The sequence below is a fragment of the Galleria mellonella genome, unplaced genomic scaffold, assembly GCF_026898425.1.
Source record: "Galleria mellonella isolate WM207_F2 unplaced genomic scaffold, CSIRO_AGI_GalMel_v1 utg38, whole genome shotgun sequence".
NCBI classification, from domain to species: domain Eukaryota; kingdom Metazoa; phylum Arthropoda; class Insecta; order Lepidoptera; family Pyralidae; genus Galleria; species Galleria mellonella.
The window spans coordinates 7,783,175-7,807,506 of NW_026442090.1; the positions used below are offsets into that span (position 1 = coordinate 7,783,175).

At 31.6% G+C, this 24,332-nt stretch overlaps 1 protein-coding gene across 2 annotated transcripts in view; it reads right to left on the reverse strand.

Moving 5' to 3' along the window:
- The window catches only part of LOC113522786 (uncharacterized), a 67,195-nt gene that overhangs the window by 10,803 nt on the left and 32,060 nt on the right, over positions 1-24,332 (reverse strand). The window lies entirely within an intron of this gene.

Below are 24,332 nucleotides of genomic sequence, written 5' to 3' on the forward strand. Positions count from 1 at the left end.
CCAATGGTGATAACAAATCCAAAAAAAATTATATATAACAACAAGCATATCGTAAGTTTTTGTATAATAATAAAAAACCACTGTATTTATTATATAAAAAATTAAATATAAATATGTACGTAAATATTCCAACTAAACAGATACGAAGTAGATTTTTTTAAGAAAAGAGTCATTAAGAAGTAGTTTAAACCTAAAAGTCTTAGAAAATATTCTGGTCTATATAATATCTGAACATTAGAAAAATATCTTTGAACTGAAGCTAGTCGGGTGCGACAGCTGTGTCCGTTTGACCCTTCTCACTTTTATCGTTATTCAGCATTTTTCACTCCCGCAGGAAATCACGCCGCTCACTGAGGCAGTGATTAATTAGTTATCAAGCTGCGTGGTGCGCCACATGCACGCAACACCGTGCTATAAGCACTTTGTTAAAAAAGCAGCACCGTGATAACAAGATGGGCGTTGTACAACATGGGTCCTTTGTTCAGCTCCAAACAAGGACTCATTGTTGGTAATATAAAGAAAAATCTTTAAAACATAATATAGATTTCACTCATGATTAACTGATATCTATATAGGTTACGAATAACAATGACGTGTTATCGATTTTTAAACAGATAAAAATAATTATGATGCATATCACAACGAAATTACAGAATATGAAGGCATTGCTTCCTCAGGAAGGCCAGCACATGAAAGGTGGGAAGAAAGGGACTGTTAGTAATGGACACTGAAAATCTCATTGCTAGCAATATACCCAACCAGGGCGACCTCTATGCGATCTTGCGATGCGATATATCTTGGTCAATTCCTGACAATTTCATCATGATAAGCTAACTAGCCTGTTTTCGTTTTCATCTATGGTACTTATTCGTGTCCCGCCAGTGTATACCGTTAGCGCAAGCGGGGTGTGCATTCCATTTTCACCATTAAAAACACATGAAAGGTATCATGGACGTTACAATATACTCAGTGATATCTATCTATAGCGACATCTATATAAGTAAAAAAATTATAATTAAAAAAATCATCAAAAATTGTAATGTTTTAGAATACAAATAACACCAATTTTTTTTTATACAACTTAGAATGGCAAACAAGCTGACGGGCCACCTGATGGAAAGTGGTAACCGTCGCCTATAGACATGAGCAGTACTATGGACATAACAGAGTATACTGTTTTGCCCATAATACCCCCCATGCGTTACTATTCCTGAGGACTCAGGTGTTATTTCTCTGCACCCTGTAAATTCACGCCATATCCCACCCTTCAAACCGAAACACAACTGCTTCCGATTGAAACACGAATGGGACAGGGGTACCCAAGCAAACGACTTTTGTACAGTCTCCCTTTGGTAAACCAATAAGACATCTTGGATGATTTATTAATAATCAAAACAGTCGTACGCATATTTTGTGCAAGTACATAATATGAAGTTATTAGAGAACCGCTGCCTAGAGACAAGGTGACGACACCGCTGGGACCGAGCGAGTCGGCCGGTGGAGACGTGATGAATATCTAGCCTCTACGACATCTTGTAATTAATATCTACCCGTTCCGCGAAGGGGAGCCCCAGAAACATTCAGTTATTAACATCGTGACTTGAGAACTTCGAAAGAAATAGATTACTGATTAAAAACAAGTAGATTGAATGCAATATAAGCACAGAAAATCGGGATAGTTGTATGATTTCTCCATTTACGATATCATATGTTATCTCTATTTAAATTTATACATCATATTCAAAATTAATGAGTATACAATATTTCTAGTGACTAGATGCAGTAGTTCCTTTTATTCTTATACATACATTAGTATATATGACATCTAACATTTTACAATATGAATATAAATAATTATAAACTACAGAATATATTAAATAACTATATAATACTAATAACAATTACGATATGAATAGATATACACTAATACTTAAATAATGAATAATAATAATAAGAAAATACGTACTTATCGTGATACACTATTTCGAAAGTGAAAAAAGTGTTGTCCTTGAACAACCTTTGTACCTTATGTACTAATTATGTATTATGTATTAATTAATTATTATGGAATGCAATAATAATTAAATAAATAAATATGTAATATGATAATAAGTATATTAATATCTCATCTCGGCCTCTCGCATAGACTGCCATAAAGAACGGGCCTGAGCCATCTGTATTCATGACTAACTGCAATGCATTTGAAGTGGTCAATTCATTTAGTGGGGGTCGTTCTACACTGCTTTTACATATACGGGGTTGCCAATCAAAAACCTTTCTTCCCCATCGTTTCGTCGGTTCTTCGATCTATATGACTAGCTTATTGCCACTTCAGCTTGCTTATCCTTCAGGCTATATCGGTGACATTGGTTCTTTTGCGGATATCCTCATTTCGGATTATGTCACGCAAAGAACATTAGTAGTAGTAGTAAATGGTAAGAAGTATATTAATATATTTTATTGTAATATATATTAGGTATATCCTACCATAACAATGATAATTACGCTAATGAAAGAAGGAAAACGAGAAGGGCGGCCCATTATGTGGTCCCCAAGCGACAGTGGATAATTACTTGACATTATGTAGAATAATAAAGTCATAATATTTAACACATGTTGAATGGTATGCTCTATAGCCAGGACGTCCCAATTAACGCCCCCTGATCGCTTAATGGCCAATATGATATCCTTTTACGATCAATTGTTCATGTAATCGGCTATTGACATGCGCTCCATGCATTTTTGATGGTCGACAACTTATAGTATTTGCAATGGTTTGTTATTACTAGTTTATTTGTGCATTTTTACCTTTAAGTCAACCTTCTTGCAGAACAGGTTGATGGAAGCAAATACCAAAGATTGTACGCGCCTTTTTTACATAACAGAGTATACTGTGTCACCCATGATACCTTTCTTGCGTTCTCATTCCTGAGGATTAAGGTGTTTATCTTGTAATTTCACTGTCATATTCCACCCTTCAATCAAAATACAGCTGCGCAAACACCATTACTTCATGGCAGTAACATGAATTAGATAAAGTTACCCAAGCAAACTACTTTTGTACAAAGTCTCCCTCAGGTATCATGCTTCATCCATTTTTATGAATAATCATATACCGGAGACCTTTGACATTTTCAGGATCTCTCAGGTTACTGGCACTTTTTTTTAGGGTCCTGTACCTCCAGAGAAAAAAAACATAACTCTTGTAAGATCGCTTAGTTGTCCGTCTGTTCGTCCGTCTGTCAAGTGCCTTTTTCTTAGGAACGTGTGGAGGTATTAAGTTGAATTTAATATTACTCAGGTCTGCAATCGCTTAAAGCAATGAAAAAATCAAGCTTCTTAATCGAAACCATCAAAAAATATGGCCGTTTATGTTGCATTTATATCGCATATTTTTACATCCGCAAAGAGAATTAAAACGGGTACTTATCGTTGATCTAGAATCATGAAATTTGGCAAGAAGCATTGTCATGTAGCACAAGTAAAGAAAAACTTCCGAAAACTGTAAATTTGTAGTGACTTCATAAAACAAAACAAATCAAAATGTTTAAACCTGATGATTTTGTACGGTACCTGATGTTCGTTGCGCGAGTCCGACTCACACTTGACCGACATTTATTTTTTCATTGTATATCTTTCATCCCACATTCTTTCCACATGTCCGAATTAACACAGCATGCCCTTTTTCATTTTTATCTCGACATTTTTTTCAATACACTCGCTGACACGCACTACCGCACTTTGTCGTGTATAGTACATAATATTAAGCAACAAAAAAATGTATCAATCATTTTTCTAAAAATTAATATTTCAATAAGAAAAATTACAAACACCTAAGTCTATTTAAGGTGTCGAAAATATTGTAGTCTGCAAACAAATTCGCATGTTTTTAGTACTTTGTTTTTAATAGAATGTTATAAACATTTTCTAACGTTTTAATACTTTATCCTAATAAAGAGTTTTAATTTGTAAAATAATAATATTTAATATAAACCACTACTCCAATGTAATTAGATTTTCACATGCAGTTTTTTTTTATTTATATACTTTGTTGGTCTCGTTACTTTTGTTATCTTGTGTATTTATAGAGTATTGTAAATTTGAGCTGCACGACATGCATAGTTAAGTAAAAAATATGAAAACTCATATTTTATGCGAGAGACGACATTTTTGCACAATCATTTGAGAGCAGAAAGGGATAATATTTTTTAATGTTAACAGCTGATATGATGACGATAATAGTGTCTTATAGAGGTTCAGTTAAAACTGAAATTGTTAAAAGTTAATTAAACTATTATTGTTAATTAAACATTGTAATCTAAAACATTTCTCAGTAGCGATAGCAATCTTTACAAAACAGCAACTCCTAAACTTCTACATTATATAGGTTCGCGAATTAACTTGCTAATTAATTGGTAGGAAGTTAGTTTTCTAATCACATAATGTTCGATGTAGGTGGCGGTAGTGCGCCCGGATGTCTAACAAATCAGAACAAATGAACAACATGTCAAGCAACGTTGTCTCAGCGGGCGTCGCTGGCGGGAGTAGGTACTGGGTGCTAGACGAGTGGGGGACTAGCAAGGGGGAAACGCTTCCGAACCTATAGATACTCAATCAATCATAGAGTGGGCACACGGTAACCGCATCCATATTGTCTTTTAAGTACACATTGTCATATTAACAACACAATAATAGTAAAAGGACCACTTGTATTTTGACTTGAAATAATTTGGATATTCGGTACACCATCCAATAGTATGTACACATATAAAAAGAACGATAAATGTACAATAGCCGTGCACAAAGCATTTAAAAATATTAGATGTATTTTGTTGAAATTTGGTGTGGTATCTTAACTTTGTCCTGGATTCAGCATATAAAGTACTTTTTACTCTAGTTAAAGATAAAAGAGTTTATCATTTGGAAACTGAAACTTCAAAAATTTTAGGACAATAACGTTAATATGTAATTGATTAAAAACCAACATGCTGGCTACAGCAGAAGGCTTATTTTAAGACGTTTTTTGACGTAGTGTCATCTCAATCCAAGGCCCAAAGGTGTTCTCAACTATGAAATATAAAAATACCGTGGTATATCTACCTACTGTTTGCCAAATTCGGTAGAAAACAAATGTCACTTATTAGTTTACTTGTCCTGTTTGTAAAATTATTAATCCAAACCAATAAGTATGAATAAAAAAAAGTGAGAGAATAATTACAGATATAATAAAATATTTTATATACGTAGCTCGCTAATATATTTTGAAATATTTTTTAAATAATCTATTGCTTGATACGTCTGTCGATTTTATACAGAACTTCACAGCTTAGCGACAAAATATAAACGATCGACATTACTCCAAATAGCTTCATAAAACTAGTATTCATGAGTATATCAAATTTCTATAAACAACAGCTGACATTTCACTAATTTTAACTAATCCGTTAAAGCTATGTTGACAGCTACGAGGGAGGATTGAGTCTGCGTTTAATGGTGGCCTCAATTTACATTTTTTTTTTATATTATCAGTACAAAATAAATCCGCTGAATAACGCCATTTGAAAGGTTAGAAGAGGGCACTTGGCAATCGCAGGCGATTCGCCAGAGGCTGTTGTCGGCCGAGTGACCCGCCGCGCCAAGTAGATTAATAGCAATCTATTAATAATGTTATATCTACCTACTGTTAATATTTCTAAATTATCATCCCGAACACCTGAACTACAGTGAAATTTATATCGTGACTTTTTACATCATCTCACCTATTTATTATATTTATTTTAATTTGAAAAATAAAGGTTACTTGAGCTATTTAATTAGAATTTTTTATGAAAAAAATAAACCATTATTATTATATTATTATTTAAATTGAAAACAATATTTTATTTCATATTTTAAATTATTTTCAATTAATTGAGATGTGTAACGCATGCGATACCGCATCATGTCATATTATTTTTTTCCAGAATTGTTAAAGTCGTAGTTAGACTAGAATTTTTATTACTTAATTAACATAATAATTTAAACATAAACCACATTATTTCTGGTTATTTTGTTAGAATTAAAATTAAACGTGCACTATATGTGAAAAAATTAATTCATATCAGATTTGTATATCAAAGTGCTCTAAAGTGCTTCTACATAAAGTCCAATGTCCATTTTATTGTAAAATTCAGATTTCCTTATTCGCAACATAAGTTATACATATATAATCTATTAATTATTTCATATAGTAAGTTTTTCGTGTTTAATATAGATACATATGTATATCTCGATAAAGTTTAGCGCCACTGTGGCGGCCTCTGATAGATTGAGAGTCAATGGAACAAGTGTCGTGTCATGCTTATCAAATCATGTGAAAATATGATCTTATATTACCAAAATTACCTGTTTATATTTAACGATTGTTTCAGTTTCAGTAGAATTACTAAAATACTTAATTTTATATAACCTATACCTACTATTTAATGCTTTGTGCGTTTATAATAAATTTAATGTATTATATATTTGAGATATATACATATAGTACGTATATATATATATATATATATACGTAGTATTCGGAATAGAGATGGAAGTAGGCTACTTTTATCCCAGTTAATTTCGTCAGATTCGGTTCACGCAGACGAAGTCGTAGTATGTCTATACTATGTCTATATCTACTTAAACTCGGTTTCAGTTTTAAGTAAAATATGTAGAAATAACAACAACATTCTGAACATGTATGTCAATAAATTTTACATAGGGCATTATGTCACTTATACTATTTTAATTTTCAATTTCTGTATATTATCAACTAGTGTACTTATATACATTAAAAACATATATAAATAAAACAAACCCTACTACATGACAAATGCCCAAAATAGAAGTATCTTTGTCGTTAGTGCGATAAATATCGTTAACAAACAAAATTAATCCGAGAGACGCCGGTAGACTGAGCCCCTGTCACGTTGGATTCAATCATATTGAGAGCTACATTCACCACAATAACAACAGTCGATTATTGCTATCCCATCTAGAATTACAGTTGTTCTTTCTGCTGCCGTTTAATTTAATCCATGCTATTGGTCAAATTGATTTTATATAGTAAATCTTTTCCAATGAACGAAATAACTCATGATCTAGAGCTTCACTATCCCAAATTATAGGCCCGTGATATCAAATCTAGTCCACATCTGAAAGTCTATGTCCCAATGTTGCCAACTAACTATTAAATGATGAACCTATCTATGGCAAACAAATCAAAACGAATCGCTAAATATGTTGCTAAGCACATAACATGAGAAAGCTGCATCAAATTGATATCCAAAAAAAAGAAAAAATTTGGAAAAAATGCCATGACATTTTTCTTTGTACCATATAAATTGTTCCTAAATGCCAGTCCTTAATGGATCAAGCATCATCTAACTTGATATACACTACTATTATTTAGGTTGAAGTCGTAGGTAAAAATTAGTGTTAAATAATGAATGGCCTAATAATGGATGCAACAACTGTCCAATTCTCAATATGTCCATGTTAATTCGATATGCAACGTGGGCATATCGAGAGCTGTATTTACCACGTTAGATTCCGATGAATCTAACATGAAAAGAGGCAAGCTACTGCTACATGTCAGCTTTAGATTTATTACTAATGTTTTCCATCATAAGAATATGTATTTGTCAGCTGGTATAGCGATAATTACCTGTGCCTATTCTATTTACAATTATAGACTTTTATGAGACTTATTTACGTGAGTATATCTTTCTTACCTAACATGGCTTTTAATAATGCAACCTTACACAAAACTAGGTTGAGCATTAGTATTATTTTTTTTTATTTAAATAACAGATAGCTGCCCAATTAATTGTAGAATTCAATAAAACCCACAATAGGTGTGTCCAACGCGTTAATGTCGCCGTTTAAAGAATAGCTTTCGTCGCCTCCGTGAGTTCAATTAATTAATGTGCGAAATGGCTATTATACGACCACGATTGGAGTAATGACTAGAGGAAATTAAATTTAATAACAATTGAACGTGGTCGGAAATGATAAATCGGGGAAGAAGAATTTTCCTGTAAGCGAATCACCACTTTATTATTATTTATTAAATTGAACTTGACAATGTTAACTCAATCATTATGTCAGCTAGTTGTTTACGAGTATGATGATTATATCTAGTTGTCTATAATTTGTAATAATTTAGAAATTTAAAAATCAATTTAGATATATTATGAATTTTCAAATTCTCGGACAAGTTTTTTAATTTATTTTTTCTATAACCTTAATTAGACTATCACAAATAGATATTTAAATGTGTTTCTTAGTATAATACAACACAAATCAACTTTTTTTTTAACTATTAAAAATGGCAAGGATGTTAATAGTATCATGAACGAACAGAATACCTATGGCAATTACGTGTGTTGTCTGAATATTTAAAGTAGTTAATAATTTATTGTCTATCTTGTCTCTCGTATCCTAAAATAAGAATTATTGTTTCTTTTCGAAGAGAAACATCCTACTTTAATGTATCTTCCTTATATTTAAGTATAACTTTTTTTTTATACAACATAGAATGGCAAACAAGCTGACGGCCCACCTAATGGAAAGTGGTAACCGTCGCCTATAGGCATGAGCAGTACCATGGACATAACAGAGTATACTGTTTCGCCCATGATACCCCCCCATAAATTACCATTCCTGAGGACTCAGGTGTTATTCCTCTGTACCCAGTAAATTCACGCCATATCCCAACCTTCAAACCGAAACACAGCCATGCAAACACAACTGCTTCACGGTTGAAACACGAATGGGACAGAGGTACCCAAGCAATCGACTTTTGTACAAAGTCTCCCTCTGGTATCTATATCTACATATAACATTATTGTACTACAATGACACTATATTATTTGGACTAAAATTTTTTTTTATCATATTTCCCCAAAAGTTCAGTAGGTATTATATAAATTAAAAATAAACGTATATGATGATATATTTACAGCATGCAGTGAAAAATAAAAGGGGTATAATTAACAAAATAAATAACGAGCGGCCGTGGTACATGGAGTAATCCTCTTATCGCTTTATCCCTCTGCCTAGTTGATCAGACATTTCCGTTACCTGGGTCTACCGGCAACCGCACCAACATCGATAATAATAGAAAACTAAAAATAACCGTACATTTCTGTATTTTATATTCAATATTATAGTAATTTTATTATCCGGCTACTTATGTCAAAATCATATTATTTGTATGCCTAGACATTTTAGTTACGTCATATTTATCTTAAGATGGAACATTAAGTATAAATATGGGACAAAATGACCTTTTTTGTATTTAGCATACGAAATAAACATCTAATAGTTATTATTATTAATTCTACAAATCATAAATTCATATATAGACCATAATTGTGGTTAAAAACTAAATCGTATATATCGCATCGCATAAAATTTGTTATTGGAGGTTTTTTGATAATTGCTCAAAAATTGTGGTAGTTCGAAATATTATTTTATTTTTCCTGTCATATTCACATATACCTTTATATGTTGTAATTATAGATATTTCGCTTCTCAAACTTCGGAGATAAGGCGAGGGGATTTTTTCATATTTTCAACCATAATTAAAAAAACTACGCAACATAAAAACAAACAAAAATGATTATTAAAGTGTACAAATAAAATATTTTCATACAATACTGTACATGGATTAGTAAGAAAATTTTGAAATATTGACAACCTCTTTTTGACCCCCTAGAGAAAATAAAAATATTCTTTAAATTATTTACATTCCAATATATGTATGTGTAGGCTTTCGATATATAAAACTGTTTCAAATTTCAAATCGGTAGCACCACCAGTCGCTGAGATATAGCGGTGCGACAGAAAGACAAATGAATGGCCGAAGTCACACGATGAAGGTTCCTTTATACCTTTTTGGTATGGAATCCTAAAAATGGATCAAAATTCAGTTGACCGGAAGTGACTTTTGACATATTTTTTACAAAGCGTGTAATTCACTAAAAGTAATAGGTTTTAAAATTTCCAGATTTAGTGACTTTTTTAAATGAAATTGGAAATTAGTTTTCTAGATTATAAATATATGTAATGTGTACATATTATATACATATTAAGCCACATATAAATAAATATGGCTTGACTGTATTAAAAAAAAATTTCAGTCAATTTAACCTCATAAAATGATATAGTTAATATTTTTCTATATCTAGATAGAAGTAGGTACGTATAACAAGAAACCAATAACACAATACTAAGTGTAACGACTTTTGCATATACCACTTCACTAATAAAAAATGAATAAGGTCTTGCAAATGTTTTCATTTATTTATAGATTCACGCCTTTTATTCCCAATGGAGGAGGCATCGGCATTTCTAGATGGTAATCGTCGAAGTGAATATTTTATACTGAGCCACTTTTCGGAACGTTTTATTCTATGAATGCGATAGATAGGTTTTAGCTAAATTATTAGGTATCTACGTGGTTTTATAAAGAATTTAACAAATATATAACGACAAGAAAGTTTCTTTACTATAATTGAATATGTAAGTAAATTTATTTGTTACATTTGATGTCTTAACCGTTCTTCCAATCTCTGGTACATGTGAACGTTTTTTTATTCATATTATTACTACTCAGAAAAAAACGCAGATAAAAAACTACATAGTATGTTAAAAATATTAGCATAGTATTATATTACCTGTGCTATTGCTTGCCGGTTACTAAATTCTATTAAATTAACATCCTCCGTGTTGTTAATAATGGAAACTAGTGGTCTCATTATTGTCTAATTGACCTCTACGCTATCTCCACTGAAAACCATGATGAATTATTCCTGGGGAATTCGTTACGATATGCCAATTAACTTGACCTGATTCTCATCTGTCATCCCCCATTGGTGCCCTGCTAGCTTATACCGATTGCACAGGCGGAGTTACCATTCCATTATCACTCATAAAAAAAAAACTTTTTTCCATTAGGTGAGCCATCAAATTTCTAATCAATAATTGTGTAATGCTAATTGAGAAATAGATCTATATAATATAATAGATGAGATTAGCAAATCAGTAAAATATATATAATTATATATGTATCTACATACAGATAAAAAACCACGTTTACATTAAAATCAATATTTCCCTAATTAAATTTTAGGCATAATCTAAATGCTTATTCATAATGAAACTAGACATGCAAGGCACAATTTGAGGATATTATTGGAATGTATACTGAGACCTAATAACTTAAATACATGTATAAGCACTTTAAGAAAAGTAAAATCACCGTCTTGACGAATTAAACTTGCCTACAGTCCTTCTATTTATTATATATTATTGAAATAATTCCAGTGTCCACCATTTACTATGTTATTTATTATTCGTTATATGTTAGTAATACAACAATAATTAACAATTGTATGATTCCCATTGTTTTTTAAATACATAACATTTAAATATTTGTTAAATGCTTTGAGAAGGAAACTTCTTTTAATTTATTGGAACTTAATTCTTTGCTTAATTTTATGAATAATGAACAAAAGTTCTCCTTTTATAAAAATTAATGATCCTGGTCGTGCATTTGACGTACGAACTTAATTGCAGAGTTTTAAGATTGATAATTTCCGACCGCTTTCCCTGATGAAATAACGTAAACAAGTAACCGGGTATAAAAAAAAAACGGGAAATACTTATAATAAACTACATTATTAGCCTAGAGTAACATTAACCTGAACAAATGTAAATAATTATTTTTATTATGAAACTTTACTATTTATCAATTGGTATACTCCTTTAAAAAAAGACATTCACGATTTCCCAATCGTTTTTTATTGACAAGCCATGCTCCAAAAGTGATCAAGTACAAAACAATTAAGGTTGGCCTGTCGCGTAACTCTGTGATAATGATTGGAAGGATTTCATATGAATATACAGGATATCTTATATGATTGCACTCGAAATACATCTTCTTAAATTCTATGCTCTAATGATAAAATATATGAAATATTCATGTTGCAATTTTCATTATGTGACGCTACAAAAAGAACTTTTCCCAAAATAATTCTCTTAAAGATGCACCTAATATGAATCTGTGCATTTTACTATAAGAATTATTATTCTTTTGACTTTACTGTGATAAAGTAATAATATAATACGTGAAAAAGTAATAATAAATGCAGATTCAATACCATTCTTTCATTATCTCTCTCCATATAAACTAAATGTTTAATCAAACTATGCTCATGTCATTTCATTTTTGAACAAGTGTGTTCTCATTTTAATAATATTATACTGTTCATATTCTTAAATAGTAAAGTATTATTAAAACTCCAAATAAAAGCACCCCAGTCACAAAATAATTTATAAATATCTAAAAGTACATAAACTTAGGTAGATAAACGATTAAAATGATTATGTACCTATTAAACTTCACAACATAAAACTAGAGCATTTCTCTAACTTCAATCAAGTCATTATTACAACAAAATCTCACCTGAGAAATTGGCTATTAGATAGTAACAGCGATCCACTGAGAACAGAGAGAGGAAACAAGAGGGCCGGTGGTGGGCCTACGAGAAGGTGGGCGCGCGGCGCGGCGGCGGCGGAGGGCTCCGCTCTCAATGGAGGCACCGACAAGCTTTGTGTGCCCGCTTCCGTCCGTCGAACCCGCCACCATTTGTAACAATTTGTTAACTTCACCATAGAAAGTGGAACACTCCAGCATCAAATAAATGCAGGTTTTTGCCGTTTGAAATGCCAATGAGTTTCTCTGAATGATGACGTTTTTTGAAATTTCGTAACAGTCAATATAAAAAAAAAATGAAGCGATAATTCGAGAGATCACGGCATCGCGTAGAAAATACGAATTTAGTCCTATTAAGTTTTATTATTGTCGATAGTTTTTCTATCACTCAACAATTGATTGGAAAATTATTTTCATATTTTTGTAATAAGTTGTTCTTTAGTGAATGGATTGAAACTCGGAAAACGAAGAATTCAGGTTATTGAGATTAAAAATCCGGTGGAGTAAGAGGTCTAGGATCCGGGTTTTAACGAGAGCCGGGACTTCGTTATCTCTCGGTTCCGATCTGATTTCAGAAGTTGTCTTAAAATGACATTTATGATTATCTGAATATAAGTTTATAACGTACGTATTAATATTTAGAAAACACGTTGAAGTCCTAGGTAATTTATAGGTACCTGTGATAGTTAATATTAAAATTTTATGTAACATAAATAGATACTCGATGTAATATAATATAATAATATCTAAAATTATTGGTAAGGATAGTAAAATTTTAATTATGTAATTCAAAATGTATTCACGAAATCTCTCATAACTGAATATAAATTATTATTGGTTCGATCAATAAGCATAACTAGGATGTCATTTATACGAATTAATTACTGCGCTTCAAAGGTCGACCATACGCGAGATAATGTAAACAACTAATCTAGTGAATAAGTCAAACAAAACGTCAAGTAAACTGTACTCCATGGGTCCACTGAGAGCGCTGTACCAAACTTAGAAACAGTCTGAATTAATTATCTACAGTAAGGGAACACTGTCCTTGCAAAACACATCTCTACTGAGTACTAAGTATAGGTACTCCCGGAGAATCTCCAACGATGCTCTATTAAAATTTTCCGTCGGTGTTTAACTTCAGGCGTCGCAGTTTAATCATTCATACCATACAAATTTGAAGACTAATTCTTTATCATTTATCAGTCAGTTCAGAATATACTATTTCATAATATCTCATTGTGATAAAAATATGGAATGTATTGGTAATTTATTTTTTTATAATTCGCAATATTATACGGGAGCGTTTTCAAAGTACCGGCACTATGGCGAAGTGGTCGTTTTCTCCATGAGAAGTAACATGTTACCTACATGGTTACAGTAAATGTAAATACAAATCAGATAAATAATGATTATTTGCCTCAGAGATTTCACGCTGGCTGGTAGAAACCTCTGGCGACCAGAAGGCTGGCCTATACTTTGGTCAACGCATTTCCATAGCTATTCAGCGTGGAAATGCAGCAAGTCTCCTAGGTAGCCTACCAGCTGGCAGTGATCTTAAGGAAATTTTTTATTTTTAACTATTTAAATTTATTCCATCAGAAACATTTATCTCATATTATTTGTTAATATAATTTCAATAATAAATTATTATTTTTAATCAGATAAATTATAATACTCAATAAATTATATTAATTACCCATACAAAAGCTAAGTTACAGCACACAAGCATACATAGCGTTTAGTACAAATTTTAATTACCGTATATGAAACGTTTAGGAAATATTGAAACTATCACCATCATAAGTGACCGATTTAACTAGCATTTTAGTTTATTTATTTAGTAGTAGTAGTTTTAGTAGTACTTGAATTATTTTCTTAAACTACAGTTTTATTATTAAACCTATCATATCGTTATTGATGTATATCCGAACAGTATCATCTATTTACCTGTCCATCTGCACGCCATTGTGTCCCTTACAGAGTTGGCAAAAACAACGAGCGCAAATATCTTGCTTCATCTACTTTATTCACTATCGTTGCTTCTCTTTTACACAGGCACAATGCGATTAATTTCTCTCTTAAATTCTCCTTCCGTCAAAATACATTTAGCGAAATTCAGCTTAAATAATTAAAACTAAGTATCAGCTGATTGAGAATAGCGTCCCGTAAATGTATTTATAGCGGTTGTAGTGATAGTAATGGCAAACATCGTGACCGAAAATAGAACATGTACGTTACTAATAAGTTACTAATAAAAGTTTTTTTTTTTTTTTTTATAAAGCAGTCTATTTAAATGTAGACATCGATCGATGACCGTAGTAAAGTCGCCCGGAGTCTGTTAGATAAGCGTCGACGTAAATGGTCGATTCTCCGCCGGTACACATCAAATATGCAGCACCTTTCCCGTTCTGAGTGGCCTCACAACCCTAATCTTTTTCCTAGATATAACACGTCCTAAATGGAAATCTCGATGTCTCGTCTCAGTGCAAACTTGGCAGCTAGCAATAGGGACCGCGACCTGACCTGTCAAAAACTATTTTAGGTTCCTTATAAATTCAACTGACGGAGTTATGAGGTAACAAACGAAAATGATAAATATATATTGAGATTCATTTTAAAAGTTAAAAATCAACTACTTACAATGAAATATCTTAAGAGTATAAATTCTAAAACAAACACTAAATAAGGCGCAATAGATGGAAACTAAAAATCTTATTAATTACAAAATCTAATATGAATAATAGATATTGAACATCATAATTAAAGTGAAACAGAAATATAAAATATTTAAATATACGTGGATTGATTCTGAATAGTTGGTGTCACGGCGGTTGCTTGGTGAACAGCGGTCACGTGGGGGTAATGTCACGCTATCGGAAACCGCGGTTATCGGCAGTCTCCGCCCTACACGTGATGACGATCGATCGCGCCCCAGAGCGACAAGCTTGCAGCGAAATACGCAATAGTGTTCTATAACTAATTAATTCAAAAGGTTCAAGCTTGTGTTATCAGTAGGTGCGGGTTCAAACATTGCCCTCTTTGATTTTTTTCAATAACATAATAATAATAACAATATTACTTTCATGTTATGCAAATATTTTTTAAGAATCAATTACAAAATTTTCAAGACGTTAATATAATTTTTCCCATATTAAATAATTTTTCTCTTTGTATGCTACTTATAACCCGTGACCAGGATATTTTGATCGACTGGAATTAAAAGTACCCAATGTAAGCACATGCTTCATTCCCATTTGGAAATTTATATTAAATGTATGCGTTTACCAAATTTTACAGAAAAATGTTAAATTTTAAAGCACAATATATGTATTTGCACTATCTTAACAGATTTTGTATATATTTGTAGGTATGATCCCACAAATTTAAAACATAAATTTACTGGGTACAGAAGAATAACGCCTGAGTCCTCAGGAATGGCAACGCATGGGGAGTATCATGGGCAAAACAGTATACTCTGTTATGTCCATGGTACTGTTCATGTTTATAGGCGACGGTTACCACTTTCCATCAGGTGGTTTGACATTCTAAGTTGTATAAAAAAAATATATAAGTAACAATTAACATTTCTTTTTCGTAAAAAAAAAAATAAATATGCTCCCTAGAGGTGTAGTCAGAAGCATTTGTCTACCGCTGCTATTGTGACGTACTTAATATTGTTTTGTACTATGTGTTGGGCATAATTTTCGACATGTCCGTATTTGAATGAGCCACGATAAAAAACTCACGTATCTAATTATTAACATTAATATATCAGAAATAAATTTTATGTAAAGTCGTCTCCATGGCTATTTGTATCTCACTCGTGTTTCTGTAACCAAGCATTTGTGCCTGCAGGATTATTTTTTATTTTTGACAGTTTTTGGTGGCTTATATAGCACTTCCACAATTAAGAATAATTGTACGATACTCCATTTATTAAAATTCATTAGCTATTTAATTCGAAGATCAGGAGATATTTCTATCTAATAGAAATTATATTTCTGTTTTAAGTGTATCTGTACTCAAAACACATTAACCTTTTTCTTGGATAATCGGATAAAAATATATCCTTACACATCATAAACACAGATTAATCAAATGTACAAATGAGTATGACAGTACTTTATTATTTATTTGAAATTAAACCCAAGGTGCTTTAATCTGTAGATATACAATTTATTTATTAAAAGATCCATACCGAGTTGTATGTGGACACAGAAAACGCCAAATTGTTAATATTATATGACTGACTTACAGATGCTTAGTGTTTGGGGATGGAATCATTGTTAAATATTCACGTTATATCCTTTTATACCTACTAAAAATTTTACTCCACTTACGGATACGTGTATTTATGGTACAACGAATTCATTTATGAAATAAAACTACACTTTTGAGACAATTTTTAAGGAACTTCCAAAAGGAAGACGTTAATTCGCTTGGTTTATTTTTTTAATCTGTGCGTATTACGCGATACGTTATAATCTTTTTTTTTTTGGAATCTATCGGATTTACTTTCGTGTTGATCTCATAGTAATTTTGTGACATTTGATTTCATACTTTTTCTTTGCAAAGTAACATCCTGCTTTTTGTAAAACAAAATCGCACAATCAATCAATCAATCGCATTTTAAAGTTATATTATTTTAAACCTTCTATGTTTACGGGTGGTCCTGGAATAGAAAAGACCATCCCTTCCTTTCTTGTGGGTGTCGTAAGAGGCAACTAAGGGAACTTAATGGTAGAGACCATTAAATTCCCTTAGTTGCCTCCCTCTGGATGGGCAGTAGTGTCCCTCTTAAAACTTCTCTAAAAGCTTGACAGCAGTTGCCAAGCGTAACAACTACTGCAAAACTCCCCTTATAGGAGAGGCCTATGTTCAGTAATGGAGAGTTAACGGCTGATATAATGATGATGTCTAATTATCACGATTATTATTTGTTCATACAAAGCAGATCAATTTATATTTAATCCAGTTATAGCGATGTTAAGATAATTTGAGTGAATTATTTAATAATACTTCCATTATCGACATTAACCATGTTATTTACGTTACACATATATACATTTGAAGTTAAATTAAAAAATCACGAAGATAAACCGACTATATACTATAATTTGTAATTATTGCTAATGTTTTAAAGACTAAATCTGTCTCTTCTTGATTATTCTACCTCATTTCGTTTATAAAATGTAATAGACGCCTATAGAACAAACAATCAGACAAGAGAAAGGGTTTATTAGTAATGAGGACTATCAATTCTATTGCTAGCAATAACCTGTCAAGTCGATCTCCATTTGGTCCCTCCTGGAATCCATCGCGCTGAATTCCAGTTATATTCATCACGATGGGTTAATTAACCAGCCCTTTCATTCTTACCAATCATCACTCACTGATGCTCCGTCAGCGTATATCGTTAGCGCAGGCGTTACCATTTCATTATCATCCGTTAAAAAAATCAGATATACATTATTAGTATATGCATAGCGTTGGTTCTATGAAATCTTACACAGAGATCACCTATGTTCCAAACATTGACTCTTCTTCACTGTGTAATTGAAGACTAGCTTTATTGGTTCAATTTTATACATGTTTTATGGGTAAATAACATCCTAGTAAAGTCCCTGCATATTGTCGTTTCAGGCTCAGTTCAGCGCTGCAATGTCCGACACTACCCACCATAAATCTCAATTGCGACCTGTCGGCAGCGGGATCTCTCGCAGACATCCACCAACCGGCGGTGACTAACGACCACCAATTACTTTTTTTACTAAAAAGGCATACTTTACATCATACTATAATAGTTCTTATATTATACTAACTCTAGCGACACGCTCTAACTTCACACGGATGTAATTTTTTTAAACATTTTGTTTATCTACCGAAAAATATAACTTATCAAAATACGTTGCGTAAGTAGAAGGAGTACCTAAGTGGAGAAATAAACAAATGCGGGCAGCGGTTTTGATGTATAGCTACTATTTAAACCATAATACTTCACAAAATTAGCACATACCATGGAAAAAGACAATTAATTATTATTATTTTATTCAAACAAGTACTCTAAAGTTATGACGTTAATTCAAAAAGCTGTTTATCCGTATTGTAACGTTACGTTAATATTTTAAAGATTCCGTGGAACGGAATAAAGATTTTATTTTGTGAAGTGATATATTTATCTCCATCGTAGCATGAATACCATTATATATGGCAAGAAAATAAAAATTATAACGTAGCACCGCTCCTAATCAACCACAGAAGATTGCATAAGGAAAGCAGCACAATATAAACTATGGAAGACATGAGTCTCTCCATAAAGAAAGGGGTCCACTATAAAGTGCCATAAGGCAGAGACCTGTGCCGTTTAAAGATGGTAGGTTATTTAGATTAAATAATGTTATACCAATTTACACTATTCTATTTATGTATTATAAACATAATATGACTGTACTAGATAAGAAGGTAAAATTAGGTAATGTAAATGTTTGTAAAAATTGGCATAAATGTTTTTAAGTCGAAATATTCTCTTGGTAACAATTGGTAACTTCCAAGAGGTGGTAATAGACCATTGTCATAATTAACAATGACGTAGGTATAAATAAGATTTTAAGATGGTTTTGAACGACGAATAGAAATAAAAAATAATACAGATAATTTTTACTTTATTAACAGCTGCTTTCTAAAAAAAAGAAACAGAATTTGGAATAAGTGACGATGATATAACTAAATGTAAAATTGCACATATTTCAAAGAGTAATTCCCATTTTTATGTGTGTTTCATCTGCTTCTTTTGCATGTCGTCTGCTATAGTATTTGTAAGATGTGTTAAGTAGGTTATGGTTAGATTATGGAACGCAGATGGGTGTGGGTACCAGAGTCGCGGGCTATCAGTGCGATCATTCGCGCGCAACGCCACTCCAACGTTTTTTGGGTCAAGCACTTGTGACTGGTGTTGCCGCTTTCATGGATCGCTCCCTCGTTCGCGGATTATTGGTTGTTATTATTCCATTTACTCATCCCCTAACGATATTCATTTACGGAAATAATGAAGAAAGTTTCAAACTTTATGCAGGATGAGTTATGTGTTGATTGCGTACAAGCATAATATCACACTCATCTTCGCACGCCCGAAATTATCAAATTAATTAAGTAATGACTTAAAAGATTTGTAAAGATGTAACACGAGAAACAACTTTAAGGTGTACTTTTTTCTAAATTCTATTTGACACTATTAAATATCTATATAGAATGTATGGTATAATACGTAAATCTATTTATAAAAGTAAACAAGATGCAGACTTTACCAGAGGGAGACTTTGTACAAAAGTCGATTGCTTGGGTACCTCTGTCCCATTCGTGTTTCAACCGTGAAGCAGCTGTGTTTGCATGGCCGTGTTTCGGTTTGAAGGGTGGGATATGGCGTGAATTTACTGGGTACAGAGGAATAACACCTGAATCCTCAGGAATGGCAACGCATGGGGGGTAACATGGGCGAAACAGTATACTCTGTTATGTCCACGGTACTGCTCATGTCTTTAGGCGACGGTTACCACTTTCCATCAGGTGGGCCGTCAGCTTGTTTGCCTTTCTAAGTTGTATAAAAAAAAAAAAAAAATGCAAGAATTTTTATTTTTAATCTTTCAATGTAAATAATTTTAAAATGTCTTAAGATCACTTTCTAAATATCAAAAATTCTTAATTTGACTGTGTTTTTTTTTTCTCTTTTTCTCCCTAATTATGCAAGTTTTTACAATTCTATTTGCAATCGAGAGAGGTTTCTTTAATACTAATTTTGTCGAAATCGTTTTTTGTGGAACGAAATCTTAAGCTATCTGAAAAATCTAGCATTTATGAGCCCAAAATGTATATAATAATCATAGACACACACCTACACATCCTGTTCTATAGTGATTCGTAAAGTTTGATATAAAACGTTTAAGACAATAACATTGTTACATGACAGACAGAACAAAAAAGATCCACGAACATTTGTATGTTTCATTTTTTCAAATGGTTGGACGGATTTTAATAATTGAGGTATCGTTGGATTGATCATCGCAGACCAAGTGGCCGTCGTAAAACGCCATTTTGTCGAAATGAAAAAAAAATCAAACATAACATGGGTATTCATATAATATGAAAGGGTTTCGTTCCTTTATTATTTATACTAAATTTTTCTTCTCATGCACATGAATCTATATGTATTATAGTAATCCAAATTACTATGACTGAAACTATTGTGTTATTTAATTGAATATATACATAATAGTATCTATTAAAATTATAATTCGGCAGTATACCAGGTGAATTTCGACAAACTACCGTATTGTGTCTAGCATATTGTTACGGCACATAAAAGCGATCCGATTCTATTCAAGACTTGCACAATGCGAAACGTTACATAATATTTGCGAATTTGCAATGCGCAGATGCGGCCGTTACGGGGAAGACGAAGACCTATTTAATACTTCTGATTTCTAAGGAAATAAAATAATTTGAATATTAAAGGAGTTACATTTTAATATATAAAAGTATCGTGTCACGATGTTCCTTCACATCAATCATTACTATTTTTTTATTTCATTTATAAAATTAAACATGAATATATTTTTAATAATGAAAATAGTAGTCATATTGTCATTAATAACAATATTAGTAAATTACAATTTATAAAACATAGATCATTCCAGGAATTCTATGCATAAGTCCTTAAAAAGGGGGGAAATATTCCTTATATTATCTCAAACAATATATAACGATATGAGTATATATTGATTTCAGATTAGAGAGACCCATGATATAATTGCGGTGTGATATTTAATTTAGATATTTTGAAAAATAGTTTATACTTTAAGTTTAAACGAAAATGAATACCCTAAATTAGTCATTACTTTTTTCAAGAGAGCAATATGCTATCTGTAAAGTAGTTAATTACACAAGCACTGGTATTAAAAGCCTTGTTCCAAAATAAACAGTCTCTGAAAGGATCTAAATATCTAATTGTAATCTTATTTGCATTTAAACCATTTCTCCACAGAGTTCCGAGTTAACTCAACGCTGCTAATCACAGCCATGTCTATCAAACAGTATAAATTAGTTTCTAACACGAGTCACACAAAAATTTATAAAAATAATATGATTAATAATAAAAGACTGCAAAAAGTGAATATCGAATTAAAATTTAATTGTAAGTCAATAAAGAAATTTTAATTTATTTTTAAAGAAGTATATATATATATATATATATATATATATATATATATATATATATATATATATATATATATATATATATATATATATATAATAGTGTGTAGGGATATATTATATTATAAATTTATATAATTGCATGTATTACATCTACTATTTTGTTGTCTATATTCTGTAAATTTCAAACACATACATATGCATTTAAAATTGACAGAATTTTCATTGTGCCTCCGATTAAACTGTTTATAATTATTCCTCTCCATCTAAAGGTTGCCTGGAAGAGATCACTTTTAGCGACGGGGCCACCCATTGTGTTCTCACTGTGGTTATTTATTGTAATTGTTTGTATTTATAATAAATTTACTATTGTATCCTTTTGAATGAAATAACAAATAGTATCTATCTATCTATAACATTCATGAATGATTAAAAAACGATACATTGAAAATACAAAAATACTCACTATAGGATTTGTCGTGTAAATTTTATATTCTTCTTTGAACTTACTCTATCAATCTACATAAGTAATACGTATAGAATACGAATGATCCTGTTTGTGTCATATCTAGTTTGAAACTGTATTATGCATAGTACATAGTATAATTCAGTAGGGACCTTGATTTCTTTCTTTCTTTTCCAGCCCGTTCCAGGGTCTATATGTTGGAAAAGTAATATTCTATTAGATGCAAAATGTACCCATGGGATTGACTAGATCTTTGAATCTACGTGTATAAAGCCCAATTCGCATGAAACTAGTTTCACAATATTAATTTCATCATTAGTTTTACGCCTACATGAACGTGTGATTGTGTAATATATTATGCATTAGATTAGTTTTGTGAAATTAAAACAATTACACACTTATAAAACGCACGACTTAAAAAAAAAATTGTGTCCGTGTAAACGCTACTTAGTATTACAAATATATTTGCATGTTTAATATGGACATGTTATATAGTTATAAATATAAACATTCCATTATTATTTTTTTACATTTTCAATTAAATTCATATTTCTCCTCTCCCAATTTTGTAGTTATTTTCCGTTAAACTTTAAACACAACTAACGTTGTGTTTTTGTACAGATATTTTGAATTTACATTAAAAAATTACTATCAGACACTTTTTAAATATGATAACACTTCTGAAATTGAATAATAATAATAAATTTAGTAAAATGTTATATTTCTTCTAAATTCTAGACCTAAACTTAGAAAAAAGCTAGGTTGTGAAATCAATTCCATGTATGTTGAATACCTACTGATTTTAGATCTTATAGACCTTGGACACGTGTAGCCGAGTAGGGCTGTCTCCAGGGGCCATAAGCGGCACCACCCGCGGTGACCACACGAAAATTTCCACAACCCTAATAAACAACATGTCGATTATCTACGAGCACGTATGTAATTTGATTCATTGAAAAAATGTATAAGAAGGCCAAGTAAAATTTCTTGAAAAGTCAACTGCATATAAAAACAAAATATAGAGATCCATGTAATAATATAGTTATAACATATTCAAGACATCAAAACGAAAGAAGAAAGAAGAATAAATATTTATTTTACTTTCAAATTGCAAGAAAATAAGTTACTAATCGACAAATAGATGTTATATAACTAGATTTACAACTAAAGTGCCATTCATAAATGAACAAAAGGCGTCACTTACAGAATAAGTTCCTGCTCGTATTTTGCACTTTGTCATTTACGTTTAATATTACGTAATATATAGAAACCAGCGAAACATTTAGATCTTTTTATATTTAATGTTCAGTTAGTGTTACACAATGCCACCATTGAATTGTGGTTTAATTGTTAAGACGCTATTCAGTGATGTCCTATTTAAGTTCTATTTTTCCTATGACTTTATTCATTTATTTTAATTTTATATTACAATATAAGCATGTACCTATACGTACATGGTATGCTTAATACTAGAAGGTAGTCTATGTACTTTTAATTAAAACACTGATAAAATGTTAAAATGAGGGGGAGAAGGGATTGTTAGTAATGCGGATTATCAGTTCCATTGCTAATAATATACCCTAACAGGTCGACCTTCCCGTGGTCTCCCCTGGAAACTATCGTGCTAAATTCCAAGTGTATTCATCACGATGGGCTAACTGACCTTCCTTTTGATCCTCACCTATCATCTATCACTGGTGCCCCGCCAGCGTATACCGTTAGCGCAGCCGGGGTTATCATTCCATTATCATCCATTAAAAAAAAATTTTAAAATCTTTAATCCTATATGATATAAATAGTTATCTAACCAATTTATACTAATATCATTTTAAATAAAATATATCACAATAGAATAAGTATAATCTAAAAAAATATCATCAAAATAAAGTCACAACTGACGAAGATATCGTATGACAGACATTTAACAATTAAACTTTTTTGAAGTGGGTTCAAAATATTTAGTAAATAATTCACATGCGGAAATATCCCACAATTTACCACACCATACACCATTACGTTTACAAGCTGGATATCGTTAAAACTATAAACTTTCTTTAAAAACACATTTTAGAGTAAAGTCTTCTAGTGGACAGAAGAAAAACAGCAATTTTAAAGTTTCATCATGCTGATAAG